Source organism: Oncorhynchus mykiss, chromosome 13 (genome assembly GCF_057628025.1).
Source record: "Oncorhynchus mykiss isolate SJ-2025 chromosome 13, ASM5762802v1, whole genome shotgun sequence".
NCBI classification, from domain to species: Eukaryota; Metazoa; Chordata; class Actinopteri; order Salmoniformes; family Salmonidae; genus Oncorhynchus; species Oncorhynchus mykiss.
This window is the reverse complement of record NC_143034.1, coordinates 4,342,643-4,357,363: the sequence shown is the minus strand read 5'-3', so window position 1 is coordinate 4,357,363 and position 14,721 is coordinate 4,342,643. Positions and strand designations below refer to the sequence as shown.

The 14,721-nt window shown below is 44.4% G+C and overlaps 13 non-coding genes across 13 annotated transcripts; all 13 read right to left on the bottom strand.

Moving 5' to 3' along the window:
* Positions 1 to 257: 257 nt before the first annotated feature.
* Positions 258 to 340, bottom strand: trnal-aag (transfer RNA leucine (anticodon AAG)). The gene has a single exon. It is a non-coding gene; the product is annotated as a tRNA-Leu (tRNA).
* A 736-nt stretch (positions 341 to 1,076) lies between these two features.
* trnal-uag (transfer RNA leucine (anticodon UAG)) lies at positions 1,077 to 1,158 on the bottom strand. Its single transcript has one exon. It is a non-coding gene; the product is annotated as a tRNA-Leu (tRNA).
* Positions 1,159 to 1,892: 734 nt separating this feature from the next.
* Positions 1,893 to 1,974, bottom strand: trnal-aag (transfer RNA leucine (anticodon AAG)). Its single transcript has one exon. It is a non-coding gene; the product is annotated as a tRNA-Leu (tRNA).
* A 1,556-nt stretch (positions 1,975 to 3,530) lies between these two features.
* On the bottom strand, positions 3,531 to 3,612 carry trnal-aag (transfer RNA leucine (anticodon AAG)). Its single transcript has one exon. It is a non-coding gene; the product is annotated as a tRNA-Leu (tRNA).
* Positions 3,613 to 4,344: 732 nt separating this feature from the next.
* trnal-aag (transfer RNA leucine (anticodon AAG)) lies at positions 4,345 to 4,426 on the bottom strand. The gene has a single exon. It is a non-coding gene; the product is annotated as a tRNA-Leu (tRNA).
* Positions 4,427 to 5,984: 1,558 nt separating this feature from the next.
* trnal-aag (transfer RNA leucine (anticodon AAG)) lies at positions 5,985 to 6,066 on the bottom strand. Its single transcript has one exon. It is a non-coding gene; the product is annotated as a tRNA-Leu (tRNA).
* Positions 6,067 to 6,802: 736 nt separating this feature from the next.
* trnal-aag (transfer RNA leucine (anticodon AAG)) lies at positions 6,803 to 6,884 on the bottom strand. Its single transcript has one exon. It is a non-coding gene; the product is annotated as a tRNA-Leu (tRNA).
* Positions 6,885 to 7,621: 737 nt separating this feature from the next.
* trnal-aag (transfer RNA leucine (anticodon AAG)) lies at positions 7,622 to 7,703 on the bottom strand. The gene has a single exon. It is a non-coding gene; the product is annotated as a tRNA-Leu (tRNA).
* Positions 7,704 to 10,491: 2,788 nt separating this feature from the next.
* On the bottom strand, positions 10,492 to 10,573 carry trnal-aag (transfer RNA leucine (anticodon AAG)). The gene has a single exon. It is a non-coding gene; the product is annotated as a tRNA-Leu (tRNA).
* A 737-nt stretch (positions 10,574 to 11,310) lies between these two features.
* On the bottom strand, positions 11,311 to 11,393 carry trnal-aag (transfer RNA leucine (anticodon AAG)). Its single transcript has one exon. It is a non-coding gene; the product is annotated as a tRNA-Leu (tRNA).
* A 796-nt stretch (positions 11,394 to 12,189) lies between these two features.
* trnal-aag (transfer RNA leucine (anticodon AAG)) lies at positions 12,190 to 12,271 on the bottom strand. The gene has a single exon. It is a non-coding gene; the product is annotated as a tRNA-Leu (tRNA).
* A 734-nt stretch (positions 12,272 to 13,005) lies between these two features.
* trnal-uag (transfer RNA leucine (anticodon UAG)) lies at positions 13,006 to 13,087 on the bottom strand. The gene has a single exon. It is a non-coding gene; the product is annotated as a tRNA-Leu (tRNA).
* A 737-nt stretch (positions 13,088 to 13,824) lies between these two features.
* On the bottom strand, positions 13,825 to 13,906 carry trnal-uag (transfer RNA leucine (anticodon UAG)). The gene has a single exon. It is a non-coding gene; the product is annotated as a tRNA-Leu (tRNA).
* Between the last annotated feature and the right edge of the window lie 815 nt (positions 13,907 to 14,721).

The window sequence follows — 14,721 nt, the reverse complement described above, 5'->3', positions numbered from 1 at the left end:
CGAAAGACTGGGTCCTTAAATCCAGTTCTCTGGACAGCTCGGCCACAGTTCCCACTGTTAAAATGGACTGCTTGATCGTCGCACAGACCATCACAACTTTCCTTTTTTCCAATCAAGGATTTGACTTGAACAACCACCGGTAGGAGGTGCAACTGCCACCGTGGGGGCACAGGACTTGGTGGCTGGTTGGTTAAGGCGATGGACTACACTATTGAGTTGGAACCCCATCCGTGACAAACAAACAAACTCAATAAAGATGGCAGTGGTGGGATTTGAACCCACGCCTCCTTAGAGACTGGAGCCTTAATCCAGCGCCTTAGACCGCTCGGCCACACTATCCAGCTCTGGAAAAACATTCACACTTTCTCTTCAGTTACCTAGAGCGTCTGCACTTCCTTGTATTTTAGTCTTCTTTTTCATTTTCTTCTTTAAAATCTTTATGTATCTCATGTTGCTCTTGCGTCCTTCATTTTTTTTTTATTCTCTTTTTAAAAATCTTAATTTATCTGATGTTGCTCTTTCTTTCATCGTATAAACTTAGAATTAGTTTCTGCTTTTATGTCTGAAGCAGATTGAATTAGAAAAACACGGCAGATAATTGCAATAACAGACGTGGGAATTAGGGTAAAGGCTGGATTCCCTTTATTTGTCCGGTGTCCTTGGTGGCCTTGTTTGAAATTACATTACAGTTTTCTGTTGAGAAAAACTTGCAGCGGTGGACTTTGAACCGACACCTCCGAAAGACTGGGTCCTTAAATCCAGTTCTCTGGACAGCTTGGCCACAGTTCCCACTGTTAAAATGGACTGCTTGGTCGTCGCACAGACCATCACAACTTTCCTTTTTTCCAATCAAGGAATTGACATGAACAACCACCAGTAGGAGGTGCAACTGCCACCGCGGGAGCACAGGACTTGGTGGCTGGTTGGTTAAGGCGATGGACTACACTATTGAGTTGGAACCCCATCCGTGACACACAACATTGCTTCTTTTCTCCCTTGCATGGCCCTGCATGAAAGTAAAAACGCTGAAATAAAGCAGAACATGTAATAGCTTGCGCAAACAAACTCAATAAAGATGGCAGCGGTGGGATTTGAACCCACGCCTCCATGGAGACTGGAGCCTAAATCCAGCGCCTTAGACCGCTCGGCCACACTACCCAGCTCTGGCAAGATTGCCAGACTTTCTCGTCAGTTACCTAGAGCGTCTGCAGTCCCTTGTATTTTAGTCTTCTTTTTCATTTTCTTCTTTAAAATCTTTATGTATCTCATGTTGCTCTTGCGTCCTTCATCTTTTTTTGATTCTCTTTCTAAAAATCTTAATTTATCTGATGTTGCTCTTTCTTTCATCGTATAAACTTAGAATTCGTTTCGGCTTTTATGTCTGAAGCAGATTGAATTAGAAAAACACGGCAGATAATTGCAATAACAGACGTGGGAATTAGGGTAAAGGCTGGATTCCCTTTATTTGTCCGGTGTCCTTGGTGGCCTTGTTTGAAATTACATTACAGTTTTATGTTGAGAAAAAGTTAAAGCGGTGGACTTTGATCCCACACTTCTGAAAGACTGGATCCTTAAATCCAGTTCTCTGGACAGCTCGGCCACAGTACCAACTGTTAAAATGGACTGCTGGGTCGTCCCACAGACCATCACAACTTTCCTTTTTTCCAATCAAGGATTTGACGTGAACAACCACCGGTAGGAGGTGCAACTGCCACCGTGAGGGCACAGGACTTGGTGGCTGGTTGGTTAAGGCGATGGACTACACTATTGAGTTGGAACCCCATCCGTGACACACAACATTGCTTTTTTTCTCCCTTGCATGGGAGATGAAAGTAAAAACGCTGAAATAAAGCAGAACATGAGATAGCTTACGCAAACAAACTCAATAAAGATGGCAGTGGTGGGATTTGAACCCACGCCTCCTTAGAGACTGGAGCCTTAATCCAGCGCCTTAGACCGCTCAGCCACACTACCCAACTCTAGCAAAATATTCACACTTTCTCGTCAGTTACCTAGAGCGTCTGCACTCCCTTGTATTTTAGTCTTCTTTTTCATTTTCTTCTTTAAAATCTTTATGTATCTCATGTTGCTCTTGCTTCCGTCATCTTTTTTTTATTCTCTTTTTAAAAATCTTGATTTATCTCATGTTGCTCTTTCTTCCATTGTGTACACTGAAAATTAGTTTCTGCTTTTATGTCTGAAGCAGATTGAATCTGAAAAACACAGCAGATAATTTTAAAAACAGAGGTGGGAATTAGGGTAAAGGCTGGATTCCATTTATTTGTCCGGTGTCCTTGGTGGCCTTGCTTGAAATTACATTACAGTTTTCTGTTGAGAAAAAGTTAAAGCGGTGGACTTTGAACCCACACCTCTGAAAGACTGGATCCTTAAATACAGTTCTCTGGACAGCTTGGCCACAGTACCCATTGTTAAAATGGACTGCTAGGTCGTCGCACAGCCCAGGCCAACTTTCCTTGTTTACAATCTAGGCTTTGACGTGAACAACCACCGGTAGGAGGTGCAACTGCCACCGCGGGGGCACAGGACTTGGTGGCTGGTTGGTTAAGGCGATGGACTACACTATTGAGTTGGAACCCCATCCGTGACACACAACATTGATTTTTTTCTCCCTTGCATGGCCCTGCATGAAAGTAAAAACGCTGAAATAAAGCAGAACATGTGATAGCTTACGCAAACAAACTCAATAAAGATGGCAGTGCTGGGATTTGAACCCACGCCTCCTTAGAGACTGGAGCCTTAATCCAGCGCCTTAGACCGCTCGGCCACAATACCCAACTCTGGCAAGCTTCCACACTTTCTCGTCAGTTACCTAGAGCGTCTGCACTCCCTTGTATTTTAGTCTTCTTTTTCATTTTCTTCTTAAAAATCTTTATGTATCTCATGTTGCTCTTGCGTCCTTCATCTTTTTTTGATTCTCTTTTTAAAAATCTTAATTTATCTGATGTTGCTCTTTCTTCCATCGTATAAACTTAGAATTAGTTTCTGCTTTTATGTCTGAAGCAGATTGAATCTGAAAAACACAGCAGAATTTTTTCAAAAACAGAGGTGGGAATTAGGGTAAAGGATGGATTCCCTTTATTTGTCCGGTGTCCTTGGTGGCCTTGTTTGAAATTACATTACAGTTTTTTGTTGAGAAAAAGTTAAAGCGGTGGACTTTGAACCCACACCTCTGAAAGACTGGATCCTTAAATACAGTTCTCTGGACAGCTTGGCCACAGTACCCACTGTTAAAATGGACTGCTAGGTCGTCGCACAGCCCAGCCCAACTTTCCTTGTTTACAATCTAGGCTTTGACGTGAACAACCACCGGTAGGAGGTACAACTGCCACCGCGGGGGCACAGGACTTGGTGGCTGGTTGGTTAAGGCGATGGACTACACTATTGAGTTGGAACCCCATCCGTGACACACAACATTGCTTATTTTCTCCCTTGCATGGCCCTGCATGAAAGTAAAAACGCTGAAATAAAGCAGAACATGTGATAGCTTACGCAAACAAACTCAATAAAGATGGCAGTGGTGGGATTTGAACCCACGCCTCCTTAGAGATTGGAGCCTTAATCCAGCGCCTTACACCGCTCGGCCACACTACCCAACTCTGGCAAGCTTCTACACTTTCTCGTCAGTTACCTAGAGCGTCTGCACTCCCTTGTATTTTAGTCTTCTTTTTCATTTTCTTCTTTAAAATCTTTATGTATCTCATGTTGCTCTTGCGTCCTTCATCTTTTTTTGATTCTCTTTCTAAAAATCTTAATTTATCTGATGTTGCTCTTTCTGCCATCGTATAAACTTAGAATTAGTTTCTGCTTTCATGTCTGAAGCAGATTGAATTAGAAAAACACGGCAGATAATTGCAATAACAGACATGGGAATTAGGGTAAAGGCTGGATTCCCTTTATTTTCCGGTGTCCTTGGTGGCCTTGTTTGAAATTACATTACAGTTTTCTGTTGAGAAAAAGTTGCAGCGTTGGACTTTGAACCGACACCTCCGAAAGACTGGGTACTTAAATCCAGTTCTCTGGACAGCTCGGCCACAGCACCAACTGTTGAAATGGACTGCTGGGTCGTCCCACATACCATCACAACTTTCCTTTTTTCCAATCAAGGATTTGACATGAACAACCACCGGTAGGAGGTGCAACTGCCACCGTGAGGGCACAGGACTTGGTGGCTGGTTGGTTAAGGCGATGGACTACACTATTGAGTTGGAACCCCATCCGTGACACACAACATTGCTTTTTTTCTCCCTTGCATGGGAGATGAAAGTAAAAACGCTGAAATAAAGCAGAACATGTGATAGCTTGCGCAAACAAACTCAATATAGATGGCAGTGGTGGGATTTGAACCCACGCCTCCTTAGAGACTGGAGCCTTAATCCAGCGCCTTAGACCGCTCGGCCACACTACCCAGCTCTGGCAAAATATTCACACTTTCTCGTCAGTTACCTAGAGCGTCTGCACTTCCTTGTATTTTAGTCTTCTTTTTCATTTTCTTCTTTAAAATCTTTATGTATCTCATGTTGCTCTTGCGTCCTTCATCTTTTTTTTATATATTTTTTTTTAAATCTTAATTTATCTGATGTTGCTCTTTCTTCCATTGTGTACACTGAAAATTCGTTTCTAATTTTATGTCTGAAGCCGATTGAATCTGAAAAACACAGCAGAATTTTTTCAAAAACAGAGGTGGGAATTAGGGTAAAGGATGGATTCCCTTTATTTGTCCGGTGTCCTTGGTGGCCTTGTTTGAAATTACATTACAGTTTTTTGTTGAGAAAAAGTTAAAGCGGTGGACTTTGAACCCACACCTCTGAAAGACTGGATCCTTAAATCCAGTTCTCTGGACAGCTTGGCCACAGTACCCACTGTTAAAATGGACTGCTAGGTCGTCGCACAGCCCAGCCCAACTTTCCTTGTTTACAATCTAGGCTTTGACGTGAACAACCACCGGTAGGAAGTGCAACTGCCACCGCGGGGGCACAGGACTTGGTGGCTGGTTGGTTAAGGCGATGGACTACACTATTGAGTTGGAACCCCATCCGTGACACACAACATTGCTTCTTTTCTCCCTTGCATGGCCCTGCATGAAAGTAAAAACGCTGAAATAAAGCAGAAAATGTGATAGCTTGCGCAAACAAACTCAATAAAGATGGCAGTGCTGGGATTTGAACCCACGCCTCCTTAGAGACTGGAGCCTTAATCCAGCGCCTTAGACCGCTCGGCCACAATACCCAACTCTGGCAAGCTTCCACACTTTCTCGTCAGTTACCTAGAGCGTCTGCACTCCCTTGTATTTTAGTCTTCTTTTTCATTTTCTTCTTAAAAATCTTTATGTATCTCATGTTGCTCTTGCGTCCTTCATCTTTTTTTGATTCTCTTTTTAAAAATCTTAATTTATCTGATGTTGCTCTTTCTTCCATTGTGTACACTGAAAATTCGTTTCTGCTTTTATGTCTGAAGCAGATTGAATCTGAAAAACACAGCAGAATTTTTTCAAAAACAGAGGTGGGAATTAGGGTAAAGGATGGATTCCCTTTATTTGTCCGGTGTCCTTGGTGGCCTTGTTTGAAATTACATTACAGTTTTTTGTTGAGAAAAAGTTAAAGCGGTGGACTTTGAACCCACACCTCTGAAAGACTGGATCCTTAAATACAGTTCTCTGGACAGCTTGGCCACAGTACCCACTGTTAAAATGGACTGCTAGGTCGTCGCACAGCCCAGCCCAACTTTCCTTGTTTACAATCTAGGCTTTGACGTGAACAACCACCGGTAGGAGGTACAACTGCCACCGCGGGGGCACAGGACTTGGTGGCTGGTTGGTTAAGGCGATGGACTACACTATTGAGTTGGAACCCCATCCGTGACACACAACATTGCTTATTTTCTCCCTTGCATGGCCCTGCATGAAAGTAAAAACGCTGAAATAAAGCAGAACATGTGATAGCTTACGCAAACAAACTCAATAAAGATGGCAGTGGTGGGATTTGAACCCACGCCTCCTTAGAGACTGGAGCCTTAATCCAGCGCCTTAGACCGCTCGGCCACACTACCCAACTCTGGCAAGTGTCCACACTTTCTCGTCAGTTACCTAGAGCGTCTGCACTCCCTTGTATTTTAGTCTTCTTTTTAATTTTCTTCTTTAAAATCTTTATGTATCTCATGTTGCTCTTGCGTCCTTCATCTTTTTTTGATTCTCTTTCTAAAAATGTTAATTTATCTGATGTTGCTCTTTCTTTCATGGTATAAACTTAGAATTAGTTTCTGCTTTTATGTCTGAAGCAGATTGAATTAGAAAAACACGGCAGATAATTGCAATAACAGACGTGGGAATGAGGGTAAAGGCTGGATTCCCTTTATTTGTCCGGTGTCCTTGGTGGCCTTGTTTGAAATTACATTACAGTTTTCTGTTGAGAAAAAGTTGCAGCGGTGGACTTTGAACCGACACCTCCGAAAGACTGGGTCCTTAAATCCAGTTCTCTGGACAGCTCGGCCACAGTACCAACTGTTAAAATGGACTGCTGGGTCGTCCCACAGACCATCACAACTTTCCATAATTCCAATCAAGGATTTGACATGAACAACCACCGGTAGGAGGTGAAACTGCCACCGTGAGAGCACAGGACTTGGTGGCTGGTTGGTTAAGGCGATGGACTACACTATTGAGTTGGAACCCCATACGTGACACACAACATTGATTTTTTTCTCCCTTGCATGGCCCTACATGAAAGTAAAAACAATGAAATAAAGCAGAACATGTGATAGCTTGCGCTAACAAACTCAGTAAAGATGGCAGTGGTGGGATTTGAACCCACGCCTCCTTAGAGACTGGAGCCTTAATCCAGCGCCTTAGACCGCTCGGCCACACTACCTAACTCTGGAAAAATATTCACACTTTCTCGTCAGTTACCTAGACCGTCTGCACTCCCTTGTATTTTAGTCTTCTTTTTCATTTTCATCTTTAAAATCTTTATGTATCTCATGTTGCTCTTGCGTCCTTCATCTTTTTTTGATTCTCTTTCTAAAAATGTTAATTTATCTGATGTTGCTCTTTCTGTCATCGTATAAACTTAGAATTAGTTTCTGCTTTTATGTCTGAAGCAGATTGAATTAGAAAAACACGGCAGATAATTGCAATAACAGACGTGGGAATGAGGGTAAAGGCTGGATTCCCTTTATTTGTCCGGTGTCCTTGGTGGCCTTGTTTGAAATTACATTACAGTTTTCTGTTGAGAAAAAGTTGCAGCGGTGTACTTTGAACCGACACCCCCGAAAGACTGGGTCCTTAAATCCAGTTCTCTGGACAGCTCGGCCACAGTACCCACTGTTAAAATGGACTGCTGGGTCGTCGCACAGCCCAGCCGAAGTTTCCTTTTTCCCAATCAAGCCTTTGACGTGATAAACCACCGGTAGGAGGTGCAACTGCCACAGCGAGAGCACAGGACTTGGTGGCTGGTTGGTTAAGGAGATGGACTACACTATTGAGTTGGAACCCCATCCGTGACACACAACATTGATTTTTTTCTCCCTTGCATGGCCCTACATGAAAGTAAAAACGCTGAAATAAAGCAGAACATGTGATAGCTTGCGCAAACAAACTCAAAAAAGATGGCAGTGGTGGGATTTGAACCCACGCCTCCTTAGAGACTGGAGCCTTAGTCCAGCGCCTTAGACCGCTCGGCCACACTACCCAACAGAAACTAAAACAAGAGGCTCCCACGCTGAGGTCTGTCCAACGCTGGTCCAACCAAGCTGACTCCACACTCCAAGACTGCTTCCATCACGTGGACTGGGAGATGTTTCGTATTGCGTCAGATAACAACATTGACGAATACGCTGATTCGGTGTGCGAGTTCATTAGAACGTGCGTTGAAGATGTCGTTCCCATAGCAACGATTAAAACATTCCCTAACCAGAAACCGTGGATTGATGGCAGCATTCGTGTGAAACTGAAAGCGCGAACCACTGCTGTTAATCAGGGCAAGGTGTCTGGTAACATGACCGAATACAAACAGTGCAGCTATTCCCTCCGCAAGGCTATCAAACAAGCTAAGCGCCAGTACAGAGACAAAGTAGAATCTCAATTCAACGGCTCAGACACAAGAGGCATGTGGCAGGGTCTACAGTCAATCACGGACTACAGGAAGAAATCCAGCCCAGTCACGGACCAGGATGTCTTGCTCCCAGGCAGACTAAATAACTTTTTTGCCCGCTTTGGGGACAATACAGTGCCACTGACACGGCCTGCAACGAAAACATGCGGTCTCTCCTTCACTGCAGCCGAGGTGAGTAAGACATTTAAACGTGTTAACCCTCGCAAGGCTGCAGGCCCAGACGGCATCCCCAGCCGCGCCCTCAGAGCATGCGCAGACCAGCTGGCCGGTGTGTTTACGGACATATTCAATCAATCCCTATACCAGTCTGCTGTTCCCACATGCTTCAAGAGGGCCACCATTGTTCCTGTTCCCAAGAAAGCTAAGGTAACTGAGCTAAACGACTACCGCCCCGTAGCACTCACATCCGTCATCATGAAGTGCTTTGAGAGACTAGTCAAGGACCATATCACCTCCACCCTACCTGACACCCTAGACCCACTCCAATTTGCTTACCGCCCAAATAGGTCCACAGACGATGCAATCTCAACCACACTGCACACTGCCCTAACCCATCTGGACAAGAGGAATACCTATGTGAGAATTCTGTTCATTGACTACAGCTCGGCATTCAACACCATAGTACCCTCCAAGCTCGTCATCAAGCTCGAGACCCTGGGTCTCGACCCCGCCCTGTGCAACTGGGTACTGGACTTCCTGACGGGCCGCCCCCAGGTGGTGAGGGTAGGCAACAACATCTCCTCCCCGCTGATCCTCAACACTGGGGCCCCACAAGGGTGCGTTCTGAGCCCTCTCCTGTACTCCCTGTTCACCCACGACTGCGTGGCCACGCACGCCTCCAACTCAATCATCAAGTTTGCGGACGACACAACAGTGGTAGGCTTGATTACCAACAACGACGAGACGGCCTACAGGGAGGAGGTGAGGGCCCTCGGAGTGTGGTGTCAGGAAAATAACCTCACACTCAACGTCAACAAAACTAAGGAGATGATTGTGGACTTCAGGAAACAGCAGAGGGAACACCCCCCTATCCACATTGATGGAACAGTAGTGGAGAGGGTAGCAAGTTTTAAGTTCCTCGGCATACACATCACAGACAAACTGAATTGGTCCACTCACACAGACAGCATCGTGAAGAAGGCGCAGCAGCGCCTCTTCAACCTCAGGAGGCTGAAGAAATTCGGCTTGTCACCAAAAGCACTCACAAACTTCTACTGATGCACAATCGAGAGCATCCTGGCGGGCTGTATCACCGCCTGGTATGGCAACTGCACCGCCCTCAACCGTAAGGCTCTCCAGAGGGTAGTGAGGTCTGCACAACGCATCACCGGGGGCAAACTACCTGCCCTCCAGGACACCTACACCACCCGATGTCACAGGAAGGCCATAAAGATCATCAAGGACATCAACCACCCGAGCCACTGCCTGTTCACCCCGCTATCATCCAGAAGGCGAGGTCAGTACAGGTGCATCAAAGCTAGGACCGAGAGACTGAAAAACAGCTTCTATCTCAAGGCCATCAGACTGTTAAACAGCCACCACTAACACTGAGTGGCTGCTGCCAACACACTGACACTGACTCAACTCCAGCCACTTTAATAATGGGAATTGATGGGAAATGATGTAAATATATCACTAGCCACTTTAAACAATGCTACCTTATATAAATGTTACTTACCCTACATTATTCATCTCATATGCATACGTATATACTGTACTCTATATCATCGACGGTATCCTTATGTAATACATGTATCACTAGCCACTTTATACTATGCCACTTTGTTTACATACTCATCTCATTTGTACATACTGTACTCGATACCATCTACTGTATCTTGCCTATGCTGCTCTGTACCATCACTCATTCATATATCCTTATGTACATATTCTTTATCCCCTTACACTGTGTACAAGACAGTAGTTTTGGAATTGTTAGTTAGATTACTTGTTATTACTGCATTGTCGGAACTAGAAGCACAAGCATTTCGCTACACTCGCATTAACATCTGCTAACCATGTGTATGTGACAAATAAAATTTGATTTGATTTGAACCGACACCTCCGAAAGACTGGGTCCTTAAATCCAGTTCTCTGGACAGCTCGGCCACAGTTCCCACTGTTAAAATAGAATGCTTGGTCGTCGCACAGACCATCACAACTTTCCTTTTTTCCAATCAAGGAATTGACATGAACAACCACCAGTAGGAGGTGCAATTGCCACAGCGGGGGCACATGACTTGGTTGGTTAAGGCGATGGACTACACCATTGCTTCTTTTCTCCCTTGCATGGCCCTACATGAAAGTAAAAACGCTGAAATAAAGCAGAACATGTGATAGCTTGCGCAAACAAACTCAATAAAGACGGCAGTGGTGGGATTTGAACCCACGCCTCCTTAGAGACTGGAGCCTTAATCCAGCGCCTTAGACCGCTCGGCCACACTACCCAGCTCTGGCAAACTATTCACACTTTCTCGTCAGTTACCTAGAGCGTCTGCACTTCCTTGTATTTTAGTCTTCTTTTTCATTTTCTTCTTTAAAATCTTTATGTATCTCATGTTGCTCTTGCGTCCTTCATCTTTTTTTGATTCTCTTTTTAAAAATCTTAATTTATCTGATGTTGCTCTTTCTTCCATCGTATAAACTTAGAATTAGTTTCTGCTTTTATGTCTGAAGCAGATTGAATTAGAAAAACACGGCAGATAATTGCAATAACAGACATGGGAATTAGGGTAAAGGCTGGATTCCCTTTATTTGTCCGGTTTCCTTGGTGGCCTTGTTTGAAAATACATTACAGTTTTCTGTTGAGAAAAAGTTGCAGCGGTGGACTTTGAACCGACACCTCCGAAAAACTGGGTCCTTAAATCCAGTTCTCTGGACAGCTTGGCCACAGTACCAACTGTTAAAATGGACTGCTGGGTCGTCGCACAGACCATCACAACTTTCCTTTTTTCCAATCAAGGATTTGACGTGAACAACCACCGGTAGGAGGTGCAACTGCCACCGCGGGGGCACAGGACTTGGTGGCTGGTTGGTTAAGGCGATGGACTACACTATTGAGTTGGAACCCCATACGTGACACACAACATTGATTTTTTTCTCCCTTGCATGACCCTACATGAAAGTAAAAACACTGAAATAAAGCAGAACATGTGATAGCTTGCGCAAACAAACTCAGTAAAGATGGCAGTGGTGGGATTTGAACCCACGCCTCCTTAGAGACTGGAGCCTTAATCCAGCGCCTTAGACCGCTCGGCCACACTAACCAGCTCTGCAAGGTAACAACAATTTCTCGTCAGTTACCTAGAGCGTCTGCACCCCCTTGTATTTTAGACGGCAGTGGTAGGATTTGAACCCACGCCTTTGATTTATCTGCACTCCCTTGTATTTTAGTCTTCTTTTTCATTTTCTTCTTAAAAATCTTTATGTATCTCATGTTGCTCTTGCGTCCTTCATCTTTTTTTGATTCTCTTTTTAAAAATCTTAATTTATCTGATGTTGCTCTTTCTTCCATTGTGTACACTGAAAATGTGTTTCTGCTTTTATGTCTGAAGCAGATTGAATCTGAAAAACACAGCAGAATTTTTTCAAAAACAGAGGTGGGAATTAGGGTAAAGGATGGATTCCCTTTATTTGTCCGGTGTCCTTGGTGGCCTTTTTTGAAATTACATTACAGTTTTTTGTTGAGAAAAAGTTCAAGCGGTGGACTTTGAACCCACACCTCTGAAAGACTGGATCCTTAAATACAGTTCTCTGGACAGCTTGGCCACAGTACCCACTGTTAAAATGGACTGCTAGGTCGTCGCACAGCCCAGCCCAACTTTCCTTGTTTACAATCTAGGCTTTGACGTGAACAACCACCGGTAGGAGGTGCAACTGCCACCGCGGGGGCACAGGACTTGGTGGCTGGTTGGTTAAGGCGATGGACTACACTATTGAGTTGGAACCCCATCCGTGACACACAACATTGCTTCTTTTCTCCCTTGCATGGCCCTGCATGAAAGTAAAAACGCTGAAATAAAGCAGAACATGTGATAGCTTACGCAAACAAACTCAATAAAGATGGCAGTGGTGGGATTTGAACCCACGCCTCCTTAGAGACTGGAGCCTTAATCCAGCACCTTAGACCGCTCGGCCACAATACCCAACTCTGGCAAGCTTCCTCACTTTCTCGTCAGTTACCTAGAGCGTCTGCACTTCCCTGTATTTTAGTCTTCTTTTTCATTTTCTTCTTTAAAATCTTTATGTATCTCATGTTGCTCTTGCGTCCTTCATCTTTTTTTGATTCTCTTTCTAAAAATCTTAATTTATCTGATGTTGCTCTTTCTTCCATCGTATAAACTGAGAATTAGTTTCTGCTTTTATGTCTGAAGCAGATTGAATTAGAAAAACACGGCAGATAATTGCAATAACAGACCTGGGAATGAGGGTAAAGGCTGGATTCCCTTTATTTTCCGGTGTCCTTGGTGGCCTTGTTTGAAATTACATTACAGTTTACTGTTGAGAAAAGTTGCAGCGGTGGACTTTGAACCGACACCTCCGAAAGACTGGGTCCTTAAATCCAGGTCTCTGGACAACTCGGCCACAGTACCAACTGTTAAAATGGACTGCTGGGTCGTCGCAAAGACCATCACAACTTTCCTTTTTTCCAATCAAGGATTTGACGTGAACAACCACCGGTAGGAGGTGCAACTGCCACCGCGGCGGCACAGGACTTGGTGGTTGGTTGGTTAAGGCGATGGACTACACTATCGAGTTGGAACCCCATCCGTGACACACAACATTGCTTCTTTTCTCCCTTGCATGGCCCTGCATGAAAGTAAAAACGCTGAAATAAAGCAGAAAATGTGATAGCTTGCGCAAACAAACTCAATAAAGATGGCAGTGGTGGGATTTGAACCCACGCCTCCTTAGAGACTGGAGCCTAAATCCAGCGCCTTAGACCGCGCGGCCACACTACCCAGCTCTGGCAAAATATTCACACTTTCTCGTCAGTTACCTAGAGCGTCTGCACTTCCTTGTATTTTAGTCATCTTTTTCATTTTCTTCTTAAAAATCTTTATGTATCTCATGTTGCTCTTGCGTCCTTCATCTTTTTTTGATTCTCTTTTTAAAAATCTTAATTTATCTGATGTTGCTCTTTCTTCCATCGTATAAACTTAGAATTAGTTTCTGCTTTTATGTCTGAAGCAGATTGAATTAGAAAAACACGGCAGATAATTGCAATAACAGACGTGGGAATTAGGGTAAAGGCTGGATTCCCTTTATTTGTCCGGTGTCCTTGGTGGCCTTGTTTGAAATTACATTACAGTTTTCTGTTGAGAAAAAGTTGCAGCGGTGGACTTTGAACCGACACCTCCGAAAGACTGGGTCCTTAAATCCAGTTCTCTGGACAACTCGGCCACAGTTCCCACTGTTAAAATGGACTGCTTGGTCGTCGCACAGACCATCACAACTTTCCTTTTTTCCAATCAAGGATTTGACGTGAACAACCACCGGTAGGAGGTGCAACTGCCACTGCGGGGGCACAGGACTTGGTGGCTGGTTGGTTAAGGCGACGGACTACACTATTGAGTTGGAACCCCATCCGTGACACACGACATTGCTTCTTTTCTCCCTTGCATGGCCCTGCATGAAAGTAAAAACGCTGAAATAAAGCAGAACATGTGATAGCTTGCGCAAACAAACTCAATAAAGATGGCAGTGGTGGGATTTGAACCCACGCCTCCTTAGAGACTGGAGCCTAAATCCAGCGCCTCAGACCGCTCGGCCACACTACCCAACTCTGGCAAAATATTCACACTTTCTCGTCAGTTACCTAGAGCGTCTGCACTCCCTTGTATTTTAGTCTTCTTTTTCATTTTCTTCTTTAAAATCTTTATGTATCTCATGTTGCTCTTGCTTCCTTCATCTTTTTTTGATTCTCTTTCTAAAAATCTTAATTTATCTGATGTTGCTCTTTCTTCCATCGTATAAACTTAGAATTAGTTTCTGCTTTTATGTCTGAAGCAGATTGAATTAGAAAAACACGGCAGATAATTGCAATAATAGACGTGGGAATTCGTGTAAAGGCTGGATTCCCTTTATTTGTCCGGTGTCCTTGGTGGCCTTGTTTGAAATTACATTACAGTTTTCTGTTGAGAAAAAGTTGCAACGGCGGACTTTGAACCGACACCTCCGAAAGACTGGGTCCTTAAATCCAGTTCTCTGGACAGCTCGGCCACAGTACCAACTGTTAAAATGGACTGCTGGGTCGTCGCACAGACCATCACAACTTTCCTTTTTTCCAATTTGACGTGAACAACCACCAGTAGGAGGTGCAACTGCCACCGCGGGGGCACAGGACTTGGTGGCTGGTTGGTTAAGGCGATGGACTATTGATTTGGAACCCCATCCGTGACACACAACATTGCTTCTTTTCTCCCTTGCATGGCCCTGCATGAAAGTAAACACGCTGAAAAAAGCAGAACAGGGCCTCCCGGCTGGCGCAGTGGTTAAGGGCGCTGTACTGCAGCGCCAGCTGTGCCATCAGAGTCCTGGGTTCGCGCCCAGGCTCTGTAGTAAACCATAAAAATAAATAAAGCAGAACATGTGA